Source organism: Alexandromys fortis, unplaced genomic scaffold (genome assembly GCF_014885135.2).
Source record: "Alexandromys fortis isolate MF-2015 unplaced genomic scaffold, M_Fortis_MF-2015_v1.1 scaffold_232, whole genome shotgun sequence".
NCBI lineage: Eukaryota > Metazoa > Chordata > Mammalia > Rodentia > Cricetidae > Alexandromys > Alexandromys fortis.
Genome location: NW_026068110.1, coordinates 1840393 through 1856495, shown reverse-complemented (window position 1 = coordinate 1856495; position 16103 = coordinate 1840393). Strand labels below are relative to the sequence as shown.

General features: G+C 50.4%; 1 protein-coding gene across 6 annotated transcripts in view; it reads right to left on the bottom strand.

Annotated features, from left to right (window-relative positions):
* Gli2 (GLI family zinc finger 2) overlaps window positions 1-16103 on the bottom strand; it is a 221748-nt gene that overhangs the window by 135178 nt on the left and 70467 nt on the right. The window lies entirely within an intron of this gene.

The window sequence follows — 16103 nt, the reverse complement described above, 5'->3', positions numbered from 1 at the left end:
CAGCCAGCTGGCCTACTTGGTGAGTCCCAGATCACCAAGGTGGATGGGGACCTAAGGGACAATATACTCAAGGTTGCCCTCTGGTCTCCACAATCAAATGCGCACGCACGCGCGCGCGCGCTCACACACACACACACACACACTCCAGCCCTTCCAGACAGGAGTGGGACTTAAACACCCTACCTGACTAAATGCTTGGCTCTGCACTAGGGATGGGGTCCTGAGGATAGCTTACTCTCCTACACACACATATGGCCTAGCTAGAATGGAGGAGATGTTTTTGTTAACCTCCTAACACATGGCACACCAAAGACATGATTCAAACAGTGCCTACAGCAGGCAGTTTCCACACAGCAGACCTTTAGTGCAGTCCAACTGAGAAGGGGAATCCAAGAAAATCAAAAAGTTAGAGCCTGACAGGGTCATTTACAAGGTAACCCCAAAACTAGGGAAGAGGGTCTGGAAGGAAAATTTCTATGAGTCCAGGCAATAAATGAGATGCTGTCTCTAAAGAACAAAAACAAAAACCACCTAGAACCCAGCTGGTAGAGTTCTTGCCTAGCATGCGTGAGGTTCTATCCTCAGCACAGCATGAACCAGGTGTAGTCTGTAACTTCAGCACTCAGGAGGTAGAGGCAGGCAGACCAGAAGTTCAAGGTCATCCTCGTCTACATAGTGAGTTTGGAATCAGCTTGGACTACAGGCAACCTGAGCTGGTGATGTACATACATACATATACATATTCCAATATACATATCATATATATACCTCCACACACACATATATACACATATATATCATATATATACACATATACACCATCTCACTCACACACACACACACACACACACACACACACACACACACACACGGGGAAGGAGAAGAGAAGAAGGAAGAGAAAGAAGAGGAAGAGGCAGTAATGGGAACTGCCCTTGCAAAGGTGTCAGTTGATCCATAAGATGGTCATGTGGCCTGCAAGGGGGACACAGGATTGGCTAGCACTACATAGGGAGAAGGAGCGGGCCTCTGACAACCTTCACCTTTCTTTAGGCTGTAGAAGCCTTGGTCCCCACCCTGCAGGCTGAGAGGGACTCAGCCAGCGAGTTTTAGAAGAAGGCAGAGGTAAGGATTTCCTCCTCGGAAAACCGAGCACTTCACAGGCCTTTTGCCTGGGAGTGGATAATAATTACAATTCTTTCCCAAAATATGGGGTTCTGTCTCTCCCCCGTCCTCTGCCTTTAATCTGCCCTGGGAGAGAGAACAGTGACGGCTCACTCGTGAGGAGACTGCAAGCTTTCCAGACAGAGGATATGGGAACACTTGCCCAGACAAGCACCGAGGACACCTAGCAAAGGGACCACCTGAAGGTGGAACATAGAGGGTCCCAGGGCCATCAGAAATCCCTGAGCTGGGGCTGGAGTGTCCTGGAGACAGGGTGGTGGTGGTGCATGCGTGTCTGTGGGTGTTCACACCCATGCATGCACCTGTGAAGACCAAAGGAGACTATGCGGTGTCCTGCGTTATCCCTTTCCACCCTTGAAATGGGGTCTCTCACCGTCCTGGTTGGCTACTGTCAACTTAACACAAGCTAGACTTATCTGGTATAAGAAGCCTCGACTGAGAAAATGCCTCCACTGGTAGCCTGGAGACAAGTCTCCAGGGCATTTTCCTGGCTAATGGTATATGTGGGGGAGTCCAGCCTACTGTGGGCAGTGTCACCCCTGGGTAGACGGTCCTGGCTTGTGTAAGAAGGCAGGCTGAGCAAGCCAGGAGGAGCAAGTCAGTAAGCAGCACCCCTCCATGACTTCTGAATCAGTTCCTGCTTCCAGGTTCCTGGGGTGATTTCCCTCAGTGATGGCATGTGACATGAGAATTGTGAGAGGAAATAAACCCTTTACTCCCCAAGTGGCTTTTGGCCGTGGTGTTTATCACAGCAACAGAATCTCCAACTAAGACAGACGTGAACCCCAATGGCTGCACCACTGAAGACTGGGTGCCTTTTGCTACCCAGTAGCACTAATGTACCAAAGAGGATGTCTGCTTTCCCTCGTCTTGGGAAATGGGAGAGACTAATGAGGTCTCTTCAGAAGGTTTGCAGTCACAGGCTTGAGCCTCACTGGATAGAGAGTTAAACTGACAATCTCACCCCACCCCACTTTGAACTCCAAGCCACAGAAAGATCATAAAACTGATTGCATATCTGTACAGCTCCTAAAGACCCAGTAATCAGGACTGTGTGGATGGCTAAGTGGGTAAAGGTACTCGCTGCCAATTCTAACCATCTGAGTTTGTTCCCCATCCGCAGAGTTGTCCTTTGACCTCTGCACTCACTCTGAGGCATCTGAGTGTACACATACACACACGCACGTATACACACACAATGTATGTGTGTATATGTGCGTGTGTGCCTGCATCATGCATACAGATGCAGACAGACAGACAAATAAATAAATAAATAAATGTGGTTTTTAAAATTAAAAAGAAAAGAAAACTTTAAAGACCCTGGCAGGCATCCAGAAGACCACTTTGGAAAGAACACTCAGGCCAAGCAAATTTCCTACAGTTAAATCTCTACTCATTACCCCAAATTACAAAGCACATGCAAGCACACTTATGGGCAAGAGTCAGCAGACAGCAGAAAGAGCCTATAGTTAGCTTAAAAAGGGATTAAGGATGCCTAAGCAAAAAGTGATGGGTGATAGAAAGATGAGGTAAAAACGGCATGAGAATGGAGAACACTACAGAAGGAGAGAGGCATGATTCAAAGGGACAGCTTCTGGCAAACACTTGGGATTCATCCGACTTTCAAAGAGCTAGAGGTAGCTCAGTAGCTCGGCACACTATAGCTTATAAAACTCGAGTTAAATGCTTAGACCAGTGCTCAGAAAAGTGTGGGTTCTGTCCCCAGCACCGCAAGACACACAGAAGCAGCCACCAACCAAGAACCGGAAAAGAGATATGAGAAGGACAAGGGAGGATATCGCTAATAAACTGCTGATAAAAACGAGGCATGAATGTACTCCTGAAGAGACGGGCTGACCTCAAAACAGCTAAAAAGTACATAGAAAGTGGGGCTTACCCCAACCACTCAAAAAGCAGGAAACGGGATGTTGGGGGACACAGGATCAAAGGACAGGGAGATGAAATGGTGGGGGCGGGGAGATCCTGTCTCCAAAAATAAAGCAGAGATCAAGTTATAGGAAAACGCCCAATGTCAACCTCTGGCTTTTATGCACATATGCATACTCACACATATACACACACTCACATGTGGAACACATACACATGTAAATATAAATGATTAAAAATAAATTTAAAAAATTGTAACATACAACTGTTGCCCTAACAAACCAACCCGTATCCATACCTCAAGATCGTGGCCAAGCAAAGACAGAGAAAGGGTGTGAGAGAAAAATGGTCAGCATCTTTTTGAAAAATTTTTTCAGAAAAGGAAAGTGAGCAAAGGAAAGAAATACACAAATGAATGAAGAAGATATCCAAATGCCCAGTGCATCACAAATAAGGAGAATACAAATTAAAGCAGGATCATTCATGTTTACTGGATTGGCAAAAAATAAAATGAAATCATGAATCAACTACTACATAAGTGGAGATGAGAAACTTGGTAGCTTCTTTGGGAGCAATCTGACAATATCTCATAAAGCTGTAAAAGGTATGAACACTAAACAAGCCAGCAATTATTTTTAGATGATGATGATGGTGATGATGGTGGTTATGATGATGATGTGTGCGTGCGTGCGCGCGTGTGTGTGTGTGTGTGTGTGCGTGTGTGTGTGTCATAGAGAAAGAGAGAGAAAGGGAGGGAGATACACAGGCATGCATGCACAAGCCAGAGACTGTGTGGCATGTGGATGACCAGAGGATGACTTGTGGGAGTCAGTTCTCCACTATGTGGGTCCTGGGCTCAAACTCAGGTTTGCATGCTTGCTGACAAGCACCTTTACCCACTAAGCCAGCTCACAACACACTAGGCCTCAGATTTAAAATGTTTATGGAGGCACAGATAAAGAAGTACATTTTACATCATAGTATCATTAAGTGTCCTTCCCTCCCTCTCTCTCTCTCTCTCTCTCTCTCTCTCTCTCTCTCTCTCTCTCTCGCACATACACACAATGCGAGAAAGTATGAGAAGACTTCGCAACTGCTAGTAATGCACTCTGATACTTAGTTCATCTTTTCAAATGGTATGAACTGGGACTGGGAGATGTCTCCATTGATACAGTGTTTGCTACACAATATGAGGACCTGAGTTCAGAGAAAAGGCTGGGGGTGGTGGCTCCCATCTGTAATCCTAGCTCTGGAGCGGGCATGTTCTAGGTTCAGTGAGAGCCCTTGTCTCCAAAAAAAAAAAAAAAAAAAAAAATCAGGAGCCATTGAAGGAGCTACCTGGCATCAACCTCCAACACACACACACACACACACACACACACACACACACTCATTAAACACAAAACTGATTTCACAACGCCTGTCCTCAGAAGCTCCTTCTCTGTGGACATGGGGGAGGGGCTCTATCCATGGCAACCACATGTGCAACAATAAACACTGCCGAGCAACTAAAGAAACTCAGTTCAGTCTTTTCTGTGTGCTTGAAACATAAATATTTAAATATATCCAGTGGCTGGACTGTGGATGAAGCATCCCTGTCTATGGAGTTCCACATCCACAGGTTCAAGTCCTACAGACTGAAAACTACCTGGTGGAAGAATAACTTGTCCATGAGGAGGGCAGATGCTGTCAGCGAAGCCTTGCCACACAAGCATGAGGGCCTGTGTGCGAACCATGTAAAAAGACGGGTGTGTTGAGCCGTAACCACAGGATGGGAAGGTGGAGATGCGTAGATTCCCGGGGTTCACAGGCCACCAGTCTAGGCTATTTAGTGAGGCCTACCTGACACCCTCAGTTGTCCACTGGTCAAGTGTACATGCAAGCCCAGTCAGATGTGAATTTGCAAACACAATGATGATGGTGACGATGAGGATGATGGTGATGGTGAATGGTGCTTTGGGCTCTGACTCTGGCCTGGCCAGCCATGTCTACTCCTTATCCCCTAAGCAGCTCGTCACCTGGATGTTTCAGGCCTGCCCTCAGCTGCCTTTGGAAGGCCTGGCATTGACTTCCAATTGAATTTTAAACTTTGGTTTGTGGATTCTCATGAAAGAGAATCTTAAATCCAAAGGCCAAGTGTCCCTAAATGGCCTGCCCGTGTTGCAGCTGCCAGCAAGGAGGTCTGGGGAGCTACAGAGATGCTCTGAGCTTGGGACTCTTGGCATGCCTCAGCTCTGCTGGTTACCACAAGGGCAGTGCACAGAGGGAGGTGACCGCTGTTGACCAGTCTCTGGGTAGCACACGGAGGGGTCTGCTCATACAAGGTGGGGGTTGAGACTTCCAATCCACCCTCAGCTTAGCTCTGCAGAGAGACCTGTTTGCCTGGCTGTTCTAGGTAGGGAAACAAGTCTCAGAGAGGTGAAGTGATTGGCCTAAGGACACACAGCTGAGGGACAGGAGATGCAGGGGGTGAGTTCAGGCTGTGAGAAGAAGTCGCCCTTCACGTGCAGAGCTGGCATTGGTAGGTCACAGCACCTCCAGGTTCCCCAGGGACTGGGCCTCCAATCACACTGGCCTCTGCAGCCTTGGAGTCCCACTCCAGGAGAGAGCCATCTAGTAGACATGGAGGCCCAAGAAGAAATAAAACAAAGAAAAGTTCAAAGGGACACTGCAGGCACAGGAGACAGAGGGCAAGGGAAGGGGGCTTAAGGAGATCTGGGGTGAGGCTGGGAGAGGAAGAGCCCTGTGTCATCTAGGCTGGTAAGACAGAGCAAGTGAGCACTTCACAGGGCTCCTAACGCAGTTGTCTGGGGGTGACGCACGTTTCCACATCACCATCCCAGGAAATCAAGCCTACTAGGTATGGTCCACCAGCATGCCTGGAGGGGGAACAGGATAGAGCAACAGGGGAGGTGGAGACTGCCAAGAGGGTCCTCACAGAGGGCCACAGAGAGAAAGGGGCAAGCACAGCCTCAGTTTCCCCCCTCCTGAGCCTGGCTTACCTAACACACTCCATGTGTGTCCTAGGGAACAGCCTGGGGGTTGGAGATAAATTGACCTGGTCACAGGTCAGCAAAATGCAGGGCAAAGTCTGCAGCTTCAGATGACCGCACATGTCCAGTGGAGAGCTGGCCTTATGCTGGGAACAGAAAACAGCAGCGGGGGGAGGGGAGGGCCTGAAGCTCAGGACTGGCTGGAACAGAAGAGCCTGCTATTTGGGGATACACACGGAGGCTGAGCGCAGCTCTCTCCCAGAGGGACACACTGTGAAGGCCACTGAGACGTGAGCGGCTCAGTACTCACCACCCATCTGTCCCTGGCACCAGCCTCAGGCTTGCGAGTGGGGCTCAGCCTAGCCCTCAAGGCCACAGCGCCCGCCCAGGCCACCCAGTCTTCAGCAGCCCCTATGTTCTCCATCCTCCACCTCTTCCTGTCCCCTTCTATCACACTGGATCCAAGAGCAAAATTTAATTGTCTGTACTTGATGCCAGCCTTGCCGCTTGGCAGTAGTGCCAAATGGCACAAATGCAAGATTCACGTCCTCTCAAGGGTCATAGACACCATGTGCAAGATTCATAGGCTCCAATGCCCTCTGGGGACATCATCACAGTCTGTCCCAGGCCACGGAGCCAAGACACACTGATCCTTCACTGCTGAGGGAGGCACACACTCACACTTCCCTGGTTAATTGATGAAGAGCTTAGGGTTGGAGATGCCTCAGTTGGTGAAGTACTTGCCTTGCAAGCTTCAGAATTTGAGTTGCATCGCCAGGGACCACGTAAAAAGCTGGTCGTAGAGACATGCAAGTGTAGCCCCAGCATCAGGGAGGGGGACACAGGAGGATGCTATGGACTCACTGGGCAGCCAGCATAAAGCTCCAGGTTCCACGAGGAGATACTATCTCAAAACAAACAACAGCAAAACCAGGTGGAGGGGCTTCAGGGGTGGCTCAGCAGTTAAATCCCTTGCTCTCTTGCAGAGATTGGAGTTTGAGTCCCAGCATCCACAACAAACAGCTTACAACCACCAGCAACTCCATATCCTGGGAATCCAACACCCTCTTCTGGCCACCACAGGTACATGCACTCATGTGCACAGACCTATAGCTAAACATAAATAAATCTTTAAGGTAGAAGGTGAGGGAGTGGAATGCTTGATATTGGTCTCGGGCCTCTATGTGCATGTCTGTACAAACAGAACATGAACACCACACATGTGCACGTGGTCAAGCACACATACACATATACCACATACATAGAGGGAAAGGAATAAGAGGGAGGAGAGAGGGAGAGAAAGAGAGGGAAGGAGGGAAGGAGAAAAGACAGAATATTTCCACATTACCTGTGTATATACACCCCATGTACTTAAATCATCAAAGCTCGCCTGTGGTATCTAAGACAACATGAAAACTTTGTGGCCAGAGTGTCCTGCTCAGTAAGCACACAAATGAACACAGACACTTATTTCTGAATATTCTCCACCCTCTACTGTCTGTCCCCAGGCAAGGAGCCTGGGCGATGGTGGCTGACTGTTTTCCTCACCAATCCCCAACCAAGGGAATGAACCCAAACACCTCAGATTTGGCTCTTACTTCTGTGCCTTAAATGCCTGTGGCTTCACCCTCCGGAAAACACAGGTGCCTCCCTGCGTGACGTCAGTGCCCTTTATGGACACCGGGCTGTCCCAGGACACCTGTCCCCACACCACAGGCACCGCCAGTCTCCAGGGAGGTCTAGTAGCCACGGCCCCAGGTTCTGTGCCATGAAGTTTTTTTCCATGGGAGCAGTGCTAGCTAATGTCCTGTTTAGCACTAGTGTGGGACCGGGGGACAACAGTGCCTTGGGGAAGATGGGCTCAGCATCAGGCATCAAGATGGTGTGGCCTCAGGGTTCAGGGCAAAAAGAGAAAGGGACACAGGGACAAGGAAGGAGGAAAAAGGGAAGACAGGGGAAGGGCAGAAAAAATGGAGGTGAAAGAGAAAGAAAGAAAGAAAGAAAGAAAGAAAGAAAGAAAGAAAGAAAGAAAGAAAGAAAGAAAGAAAGAAAGAAAGAGCCGGGCGGTGGTGGCGCACGCCTTTAATCCCAGCACTCAGGAGGCAGAGGCAGGCGGATCTCTGTGAGTTCGAGACCAGCCTGGTCTACAGAGCTAGTTCCAGGACAGGCTCCAAAACCACAGAGAAACCTTGTATGTATATATGGCTGTAAGCTGGGAACTGAACCTGAATCCTCTGGACGAGCATCAATGCTCTTAACCACTTCACCATCTTTCTACCCTCCTTATCATGCTAAGTTCTGCCCTGACAAAACCCCCAAGAAACAGACCCCTATTACCTTTGCCTTGAGTTTGGTCTCTCTCCCAATCCCCTGAGGGTCACTGCTACAAGGGACCATGTTCCCAGAAGCCTGCAGCCCACCCTACAGACATACACAGATTTGGCACACACATGTGAACACCTGTGTTTGCTCATTCTCATTCCTCCCCACCCTGGGCTAAGGACTCCTAGTAGCCTGGCGTGTTCCTGCTGGGGTCCAGAGATGGGGCAGAAGGCAGGGGGGAGATAGGACACCTCTGAGGGTAGAAGAAACTGAGCTGTGAAAATGATCAAGGAGGCAAGGAGGAACACAGGATGCTCCCCGCAGGGGCACTGCACACTGCTGTTTAGCCTTGGCTGGAGATGCTAGGACTAGGGGCGGGTAATAGGCTCACACCTAAGGACCCGTGGGTAAGTAGAAAGTCCACCAGCCACCACAACTCAACTGTGACCTACACAGCAGCAAACACTAAGCCCAAACAATGGAGGCTATCACACAAAGCTCCTCCACTCAGAAAAGACCTGGAAGCAATCTTACACGCAAGCGCATGCTTACTCATGTACAGACAAGCACGTACACCTTGCCCGTAGCCAGCCAGAGACGTCCTACCCCAAGACCTATGCGTGGCCCATGGTGTCAGCTAACAAGGATAAAGTCCTGCTGTAAAACCCGAATGAGGTTCACAAAAAGTCACCCCACAAGTCTCTGAGCATCCCAAAGCCCCTAAATGCTTTCAATGAACCAGAAGTGGAAGCAACAGAAACAAGAGGCCTCAAGGGCTCACGGCAGGTGTGGGTAGGATCGTACAACCCTCCTACATCATACTGGATGCCTAGGGTCTTCCAGGAATCTGCACTCACTTCCCTGCCTATCAGGCACACGGGAAAGGGGTGTGGCACCACCAGGATGGAGCGGCTCCTCAGGAGCCACTGCTGTGCAGCTTGTTTGTGAGTCAGGCACGCCCTAGTGCCCTAGCACTCTGCGAGGTGGGTCTATAACCATCTAGGAGACAAACCTCCTTGTCAGTGAGGGAGTTTCTAGATTGGGTTGATTGAGGTGGGAAGACCCGCCCTAACCGTGGACAGTGCTATTTTATGGGCTGGGGTCCTAAACTTCACCAAAAGGAGGAAGTGAACTGAGCACCAGTGTTCATCTCTGGCTATGGATGCAATAGATGTGACTGGCGGTTTCAAGTTACTGCTGCCATGCCTTTCCTGCCCTGACAGACTGTACCCTTACACTGGGAGCCAAGAGAAGCTCTTCCTTACGTCGTCTTTGTGAGGTATTGCGTAAAGTAACCAAAATACTCCTGAGCACAGACCGGTAAAAAGACAGCTCGCAGAGGCACCGCTATAGGCAGAGAGGGACACATACGGTGCAGCATGTGACCAACCTTCCCAACTGAATAAAAATGTAATTTGAAAGAGAAAAATGGAACGGTTCAGTAAACTGACCAAATCTACTCCTGCTTCTGCTTGGTTCGCCCTCACGGCCAATACCACCAGCAAGTGCTCACTCTCTGTGTGGTTTGAAGGGCTGTGGTGCTTGGGATTTGACTTCATTTCCTTCCAGGGCCTGGACCTGGAGGAGACCCCGAGCCCTGTACAAACTGCAAGGGTGGAGGAGGATGTATGTTGAATTCCTAACACCCACACGTGGCTCACTACCATCCATAACTCCAGTTCTAGGAGATCCCATGTCTTCTTCTGAACCGTGTGGGTACCAGGCATACATGTGATGCTCATACGTATACATGCAAAACAATCATGTGCATAAAAGGTCTGGTTCCAAAGTCACTACCCACCTATGTGGCCAGGAGTACTCAGATCACAGATCCCTAATCTAGAAAACAGGATCACAGAGAAACGCCCACTTTTTGAAGTCCTTACCAGAGATCCAATTGTCCCTTGAAATAAATACTCAGATGTTTCCAGTTAAGAAGAAGTGGGCCCAGCTGAGGAGTCCCTGGAGTGTAAGGACACCCCCCCCCCACTGTATCCCTAGACAAGGGCAACAGAAGGCATGTGCTACTCTGGTACACAGAGACTGTGTGGATGGAAACCCCAAAACAGGCCACTGAGAATGCTGAAAAGGACCCCCGTGTGACTGGAAGAACCCGACCGTAACTATGAATGTGAAGTAGTGGAGACAGACCAGCATGGCTCTCTCCTCTGCTGGCAGGTGCAGGGCATTACTTCAAGTATGAACTCCCAGCCTCCCAGAATCCACTGTCTCCTCTCTCCTTTCTGATTCACTCAGTGGGACATGTGCGACAAGTGACCCAGCTATCTCCAGACAGAACCTGGCTGCCACCCAAGGCTCCGCTATATCACAACAAAGAGTCATCACTGGATAGCCTCCCAGTGTGGCCAGAAGCGAGGGCTTGGGGGCTCCTCACCCCTGGTGTCCTGCCCCACACTGGGACGCTGCTGGACCACAGCTGACATGCAAGGCTCTAAGCAGTCCAGGCTCGTGCAGAGACATCTGTCAACCAGCAGACATAGGCGGAATCAGGGTCCCTGTGATCACCCACCCAGTTATGCCGGGTTATCCAAACATCCGACTGCCGGTGGCAGGGAGGGTGGGCCTGTGGGACAGAAGGCAACAGGCTGGAGGGGGAGATAAGTCATCAGAAATGACTGCAAGAGGCTGAGGATGCTGGCTTCACATGCACGGTGCCCTGGGCTTGTTCACCCAGCACGGCATAAACCAGTCGTGGTGGTACACGCCTGCAATCCCCGCATGCAGGAGCTGGAGGCAGGAGGGCCAGCAGCTTCTGAGAGAAGTAGACACAACCCCCGGGTGAGTCAGACGCTCCACACACTTTCCAGGACATAGGATACTGCTGTACAACACCTGAAACGGCCAATTCTGTGGGGAGGGGGGAGGGGTGAACTAGTAACATTCAGATCCTCCTGACCTGTGGAATTACAGGCATGCATCACCATGCCCAGTTCTCGCAGGGCTGGGGATGGGACCCAGGACCACAAGCATACGAGGCAAGCACCCTAGGAATCACACAATAAGGAGGGAAGGGAGTTACTGCTACAGTTCCCATGCCCAGCTCAGGGAAAAGACAAATCCTAGCCCCTCTCTATTGATCTAGTCACCTTCTCCACGCAACAGACCTCGTGGCCTTATCTCCTCGCTGTGTCCTTCACACGTGCCGTGCGACAGAGAACAAATGACATAACCTCTCTGAGTTTAATTTTTACTGCTGCTTTCCACTGCTAAAAAGATAGCTTTAAAGATAGGGAGATGGTTCAGGGAAAAACGGCACTAGCAGCATAGGCCTGAGAACCTGAGCTCCATCCTATGAACCCAAATAAAAAGCCAGATGCAGTGGTTTACATCTGTAACCCCAGAACTCCGCCACAAACAAGGTTAGGGAACCAGAGCATTGACTGGAAACTCACTGGCCACTTAGCTTGGAGTTCACAGCCAACAATAGAGATCCGGCTCAACAAGGCAGGAGAAAACTGACCCTCTGGAGCTGCTCTCTGACCACCACACAGGAGCCAATACACATACATGTTCACATGCACACAAACTAAGTTAATGACAACTATGACTTTCGGAGCCAACAAATCAGAAAAATATTTTCTCTTACTTATCAAATAAAGTTAACTTGCCACAGCACTCCATTATTTAACAAATTATGGATTTGTTGGTCCTTCCTTCCTTCCTTCCTTCCTTCCTTCCTTCCTTCCTTCCTTCCTTCTTTCCTTTCTTTCTTTCTGTCTTGGAGACAGGCCCTCCAGTGGTCTAGGCAGCTTCAAACTCTGCAGAGAAGGATGACCTTGAACTTGTGATCTCGTCCTTCTAGAAACACAGGCCTGCATCACCACACCCGGTCTATGCAGGGCCGGTGATAGGACTCCAGGGCCTCAAGTTCTAGGCAAGCACCCTAGGAACTAAGCTACATCCCTGGACCAATAAACTGCTTTCAGCCCATAAAGCATGAGAAGTTTCGATCTGTGTCTAGTTTTATAGGAATGAGGCCAACGGCCATCACATCCATAAATCCTGTGGGGACAGAAAGGGCAAACCTTCCTAGCCTGCATGACTGGCACTGTCCCTGTGGTCCTGACCTGTTAGAATCTCACAGGCATTTGCTCCCTCTCCATCAGCCTCAGCCGAGTCCCACTGCAGGGCAGTTCTCCCAGCACACAGTCAAGAAAATCAGGGTTCTCTAGAGGAGACTCCAGCAAACACTGAGCCCCACCCACTCGGGTCAGGCCTCCTGTTCTTGTAGTCTCCCCAAACTGCCCCAAGTGGGCAATGTGAGGGGTGTGCCAACACACCTTCAATGCTTGCCACTGAAACGCAGAAGCAGATCTCAGTGTGTGCAATCCTCAGCCTCTTCCATGCCTGCCAAGTAGTGTAGACACTGGTCCCAGAAATGCCAAAGGGAGTCTCCCCACCTGTTCGTGCCTCCAGCTCCTTCCTCCCACCAGAGCAGTTGGACTCATAGTTTGCACTGCTATTGCTTGCTATGGTGGCACCAGTGATAGCTCCTGTGATAGAAATTCAATGGCGATTCAGGTAAACGACCTTTGGCTACAAGAAAGTGTCCCTGAAGAGCATATTATGACTAGGACCAGAAGGGCTCTAGAAGCAAGATAAGGAATCAGAGCAAGACAGGCTTGCCCATGGATGCCAGGCTCCTCCATGGCTCCCATCCACCCTGCACTTGTCCCTCATCATAGACTCTGCACCTGGCACCTGCCCAGCAGCTCGGACAAGAGCTTCTGGAATTCACCACGCTGGAACCGTGCTGTGGACTTCTCCACTAGAGAAGGAAGGAAAGGCCAGGTAAGAGGCCTGGACAACTTCAGACTGCATTGTGGATGAAGACAGGAAGCCCACCCTTCTGGCTTCACAACCTGCTGAAGCTCTGAATTCCAACAGTGTGAGAATTAACATTTTTTTCTATTTTTGTTTTCAATTTTAGAGCTATCCTGGAAAAGATGAGCCCTGAATAGAAAGAAAAGAACCTAACCCAGACCGAGGGATTGGAGTCGGGGGAGGGGAGAGTGAGTGGTTATGAAGCTCTAGAGCCCAGCATCTGAGCAGTGGAGGCAGTAGGATCAGGAACTCAATGCCATCCTCCACTAGAGTGATTTAAAGGACAGCCTGGGCTAGAGAGACTGAAGAAGGGGTAGCAATTAGGGAGAGGGAAAGGAAGTAGGCAGGAGAAGAGAGGAAATGAGGAAGGGAAGGAAGGAGGGCTGGACGGAAATGGCCTCTCGCTTATGATGCTCCCCCTTAGAAGGCAGAAGATGGGTCACCCTGAGGATGGTTTGTGCTGGTCTGCGCTCTTTTGCATTCATCTACTTTGCTGTTGTTTGTGACAAGGTCTCATGCAGCCGAGGCTAGCCTCAAACTTGCTATGAAGCAAGGGTGACCTTAAGCTCCTGATCCACCTGCCTCTACTCCAAGAGTGCTGCAATTACAGGCATGTGCCACCATGTGCTGGAGATGAAACGTAGGGCGTTCTTACATGCCAGGCAAGTGTTTTATATCCCCTAACGCCATCAACTTTTTAACACGTCAATGAATAGAGTCAGTATATGGTTTGAACATCTGTTGAAGACTTTAGGGAGGACTCTTGATATTAGCCCCAGCAACACCCCACAAGGAGCCCTCAGAAATGTCAGACATCTGGGGTCATAAACCTTCTGCAGCACCAAGGTCAGCCAGCCATTTCCTAACACATCCCCAAAAGGACCCTGCTGTCCTTTTGTCTTTTGTACTAACTGGGACCCCTCTGGTGGGCTGTGCTAAGCATCTGCTGTGCAGGACGAAACCTCTGTGGCAGGCCACCGGGGACTCCTGCCCACTGGGTCAGGTTCCTTCTTGAGACTGAAGCAGCTGGAGGAAGGGAGGAATGGCTTTGGCTCACAGCTTGGGTGCACGGTCCACTGTGACAGGAAGGCATGGAGGCACCTGCTGGTCACATTGCACTGCAGTCACAGAGTGGTGAATGCCTGCTCTGGCTCACTGTCTTCATTGTATTTAGTTCAGGATCCCAGCCCATGGGTTGCTGCTGCCCACATTCAGGGTGGGTCTTCCCACATCAGTGAAGCAAGCCCGAACTCCCTCACAGACGTGCCCAGCGGTTGGTCTCCTGGGAGAGTCCAGTCAACCGTCAGCATCAGCCATCGCAGTCACCCTAACAGTTACTCTGTGGCCTTCTGAGCACTGTGGGAAGTATCCTGCTGCCAGCAGCTCAGTATGTCCCCAGCAGTAATCCCTTCACCCCGCTTTAGGACAGGACACTGATGTTTTGTCCAGGCATCACTGGCATAGCGAGAAGATGAACTTGGCTCACTGCCCAGGCCTAAGTCACCAAAGTCCATCTCCAAGTTAGTCACACGGACCTAGCAAAATCCTGTGAATTAGCAGCCACTGCCCAGGCCACTGTGTTCTGACCCTGTGGCCTCACAGACTTACAGGAACACACACTACATAGCACAGATGGTGGCCCAGCCAAGGAAAGGGCTGGCTGACTACAATGAGCCTCAACCAACACTAGTGCCACCTAGTTGGGTGGCCCAGACCAGTCATCTCAGCTTTCCCGTCTATAATAAGGACATTGCACTTGCTTCTGGGAGTAATGGGGCTGGCTGGGACAAAGCAGAGAGAGGTGGTTTCGGAGGTGATGCGCTAAGGCCCCTAAGTCGGCCCCCCCAGCTCTCCGCTAGGGAGAAGGTGAAGGTTGGGCATGGCCCAGTTGCCTAGCTTGTGTGTTTGAACTCTAGTTCCATCCCCATTAGGTTAGAGCCCGAGCACCACAAAACTACAGCCTGGTGGGACAGGGCTGCAGTCATCGCTCAGAAGGCAGGAATGTTAGGAGTTCAAGATCATCCCTGGCTACATAGCAAGTTCCAGGCCAACCTGGGATCAAAGAGCTGATAAACAGCGGGGAGGGGGAGAGTGAGGAGGAAGACTGGCCAGGAGTCCCCTGGAAAGCAGACTCAAACATGAGCCATCAGACACTAGTTGATAACCCAAGCCAGAATGAGACTCTCCACCACCGGGGCCCCTCCTTGGCCAGAAGTGTCCCTCCGATCTCAGCATCCACACCAGACACTCTCCTCTTTGCTACGCTCAGCTAAGCCACAAGCCCATTCCTAATTTGGACATTTTTTTCCCTCCTGACTTCCGAGCAAACTAGGAAAACACACATCCCAAGCTATGCTTCTTAAGTCCATCTGTGAAGCCCAGGGGACCACAAAACCTTCCCTGCACATCTGTACTTTTGTAACCTCCGCCTAGAAGCCCTCCCTGCAAACCCTGTCGCCATCACACACTGGTGGCCAAGACATCAGCGAGCCACAGTAAAACAGCCTCCCAGCCCCACAGGGGCAGGTCACTGTAGGCGTGGTGCTTAGGACCCTGAAAGCCCTTGTTGAATTTCTCTGGGGAAGGGAGGTCTTGGTCTTGGCCAGCCCTGTGAAACCACAGGGCGGCCACACACTAGCTACTGACTCGGCACATGGCAACCCCTTTGAAACTCCTCTTGGTCACAAAAACAGATGGAGAAAGCATGTACTTAGGCCACCTCAGCAAATTGTTCCCTGGCCTCTAGGGACTTGCATGCCCTGGGAAGAGGGGGAAGGGGCACCACCTTAGAGGAAGCTGCAAGAAGTCTGTCTCTAGCCGCTGTTGAGACACTTGGAGGTTTAAGAAAAAGTCGGCCCTTCCCCACTCTCTAGG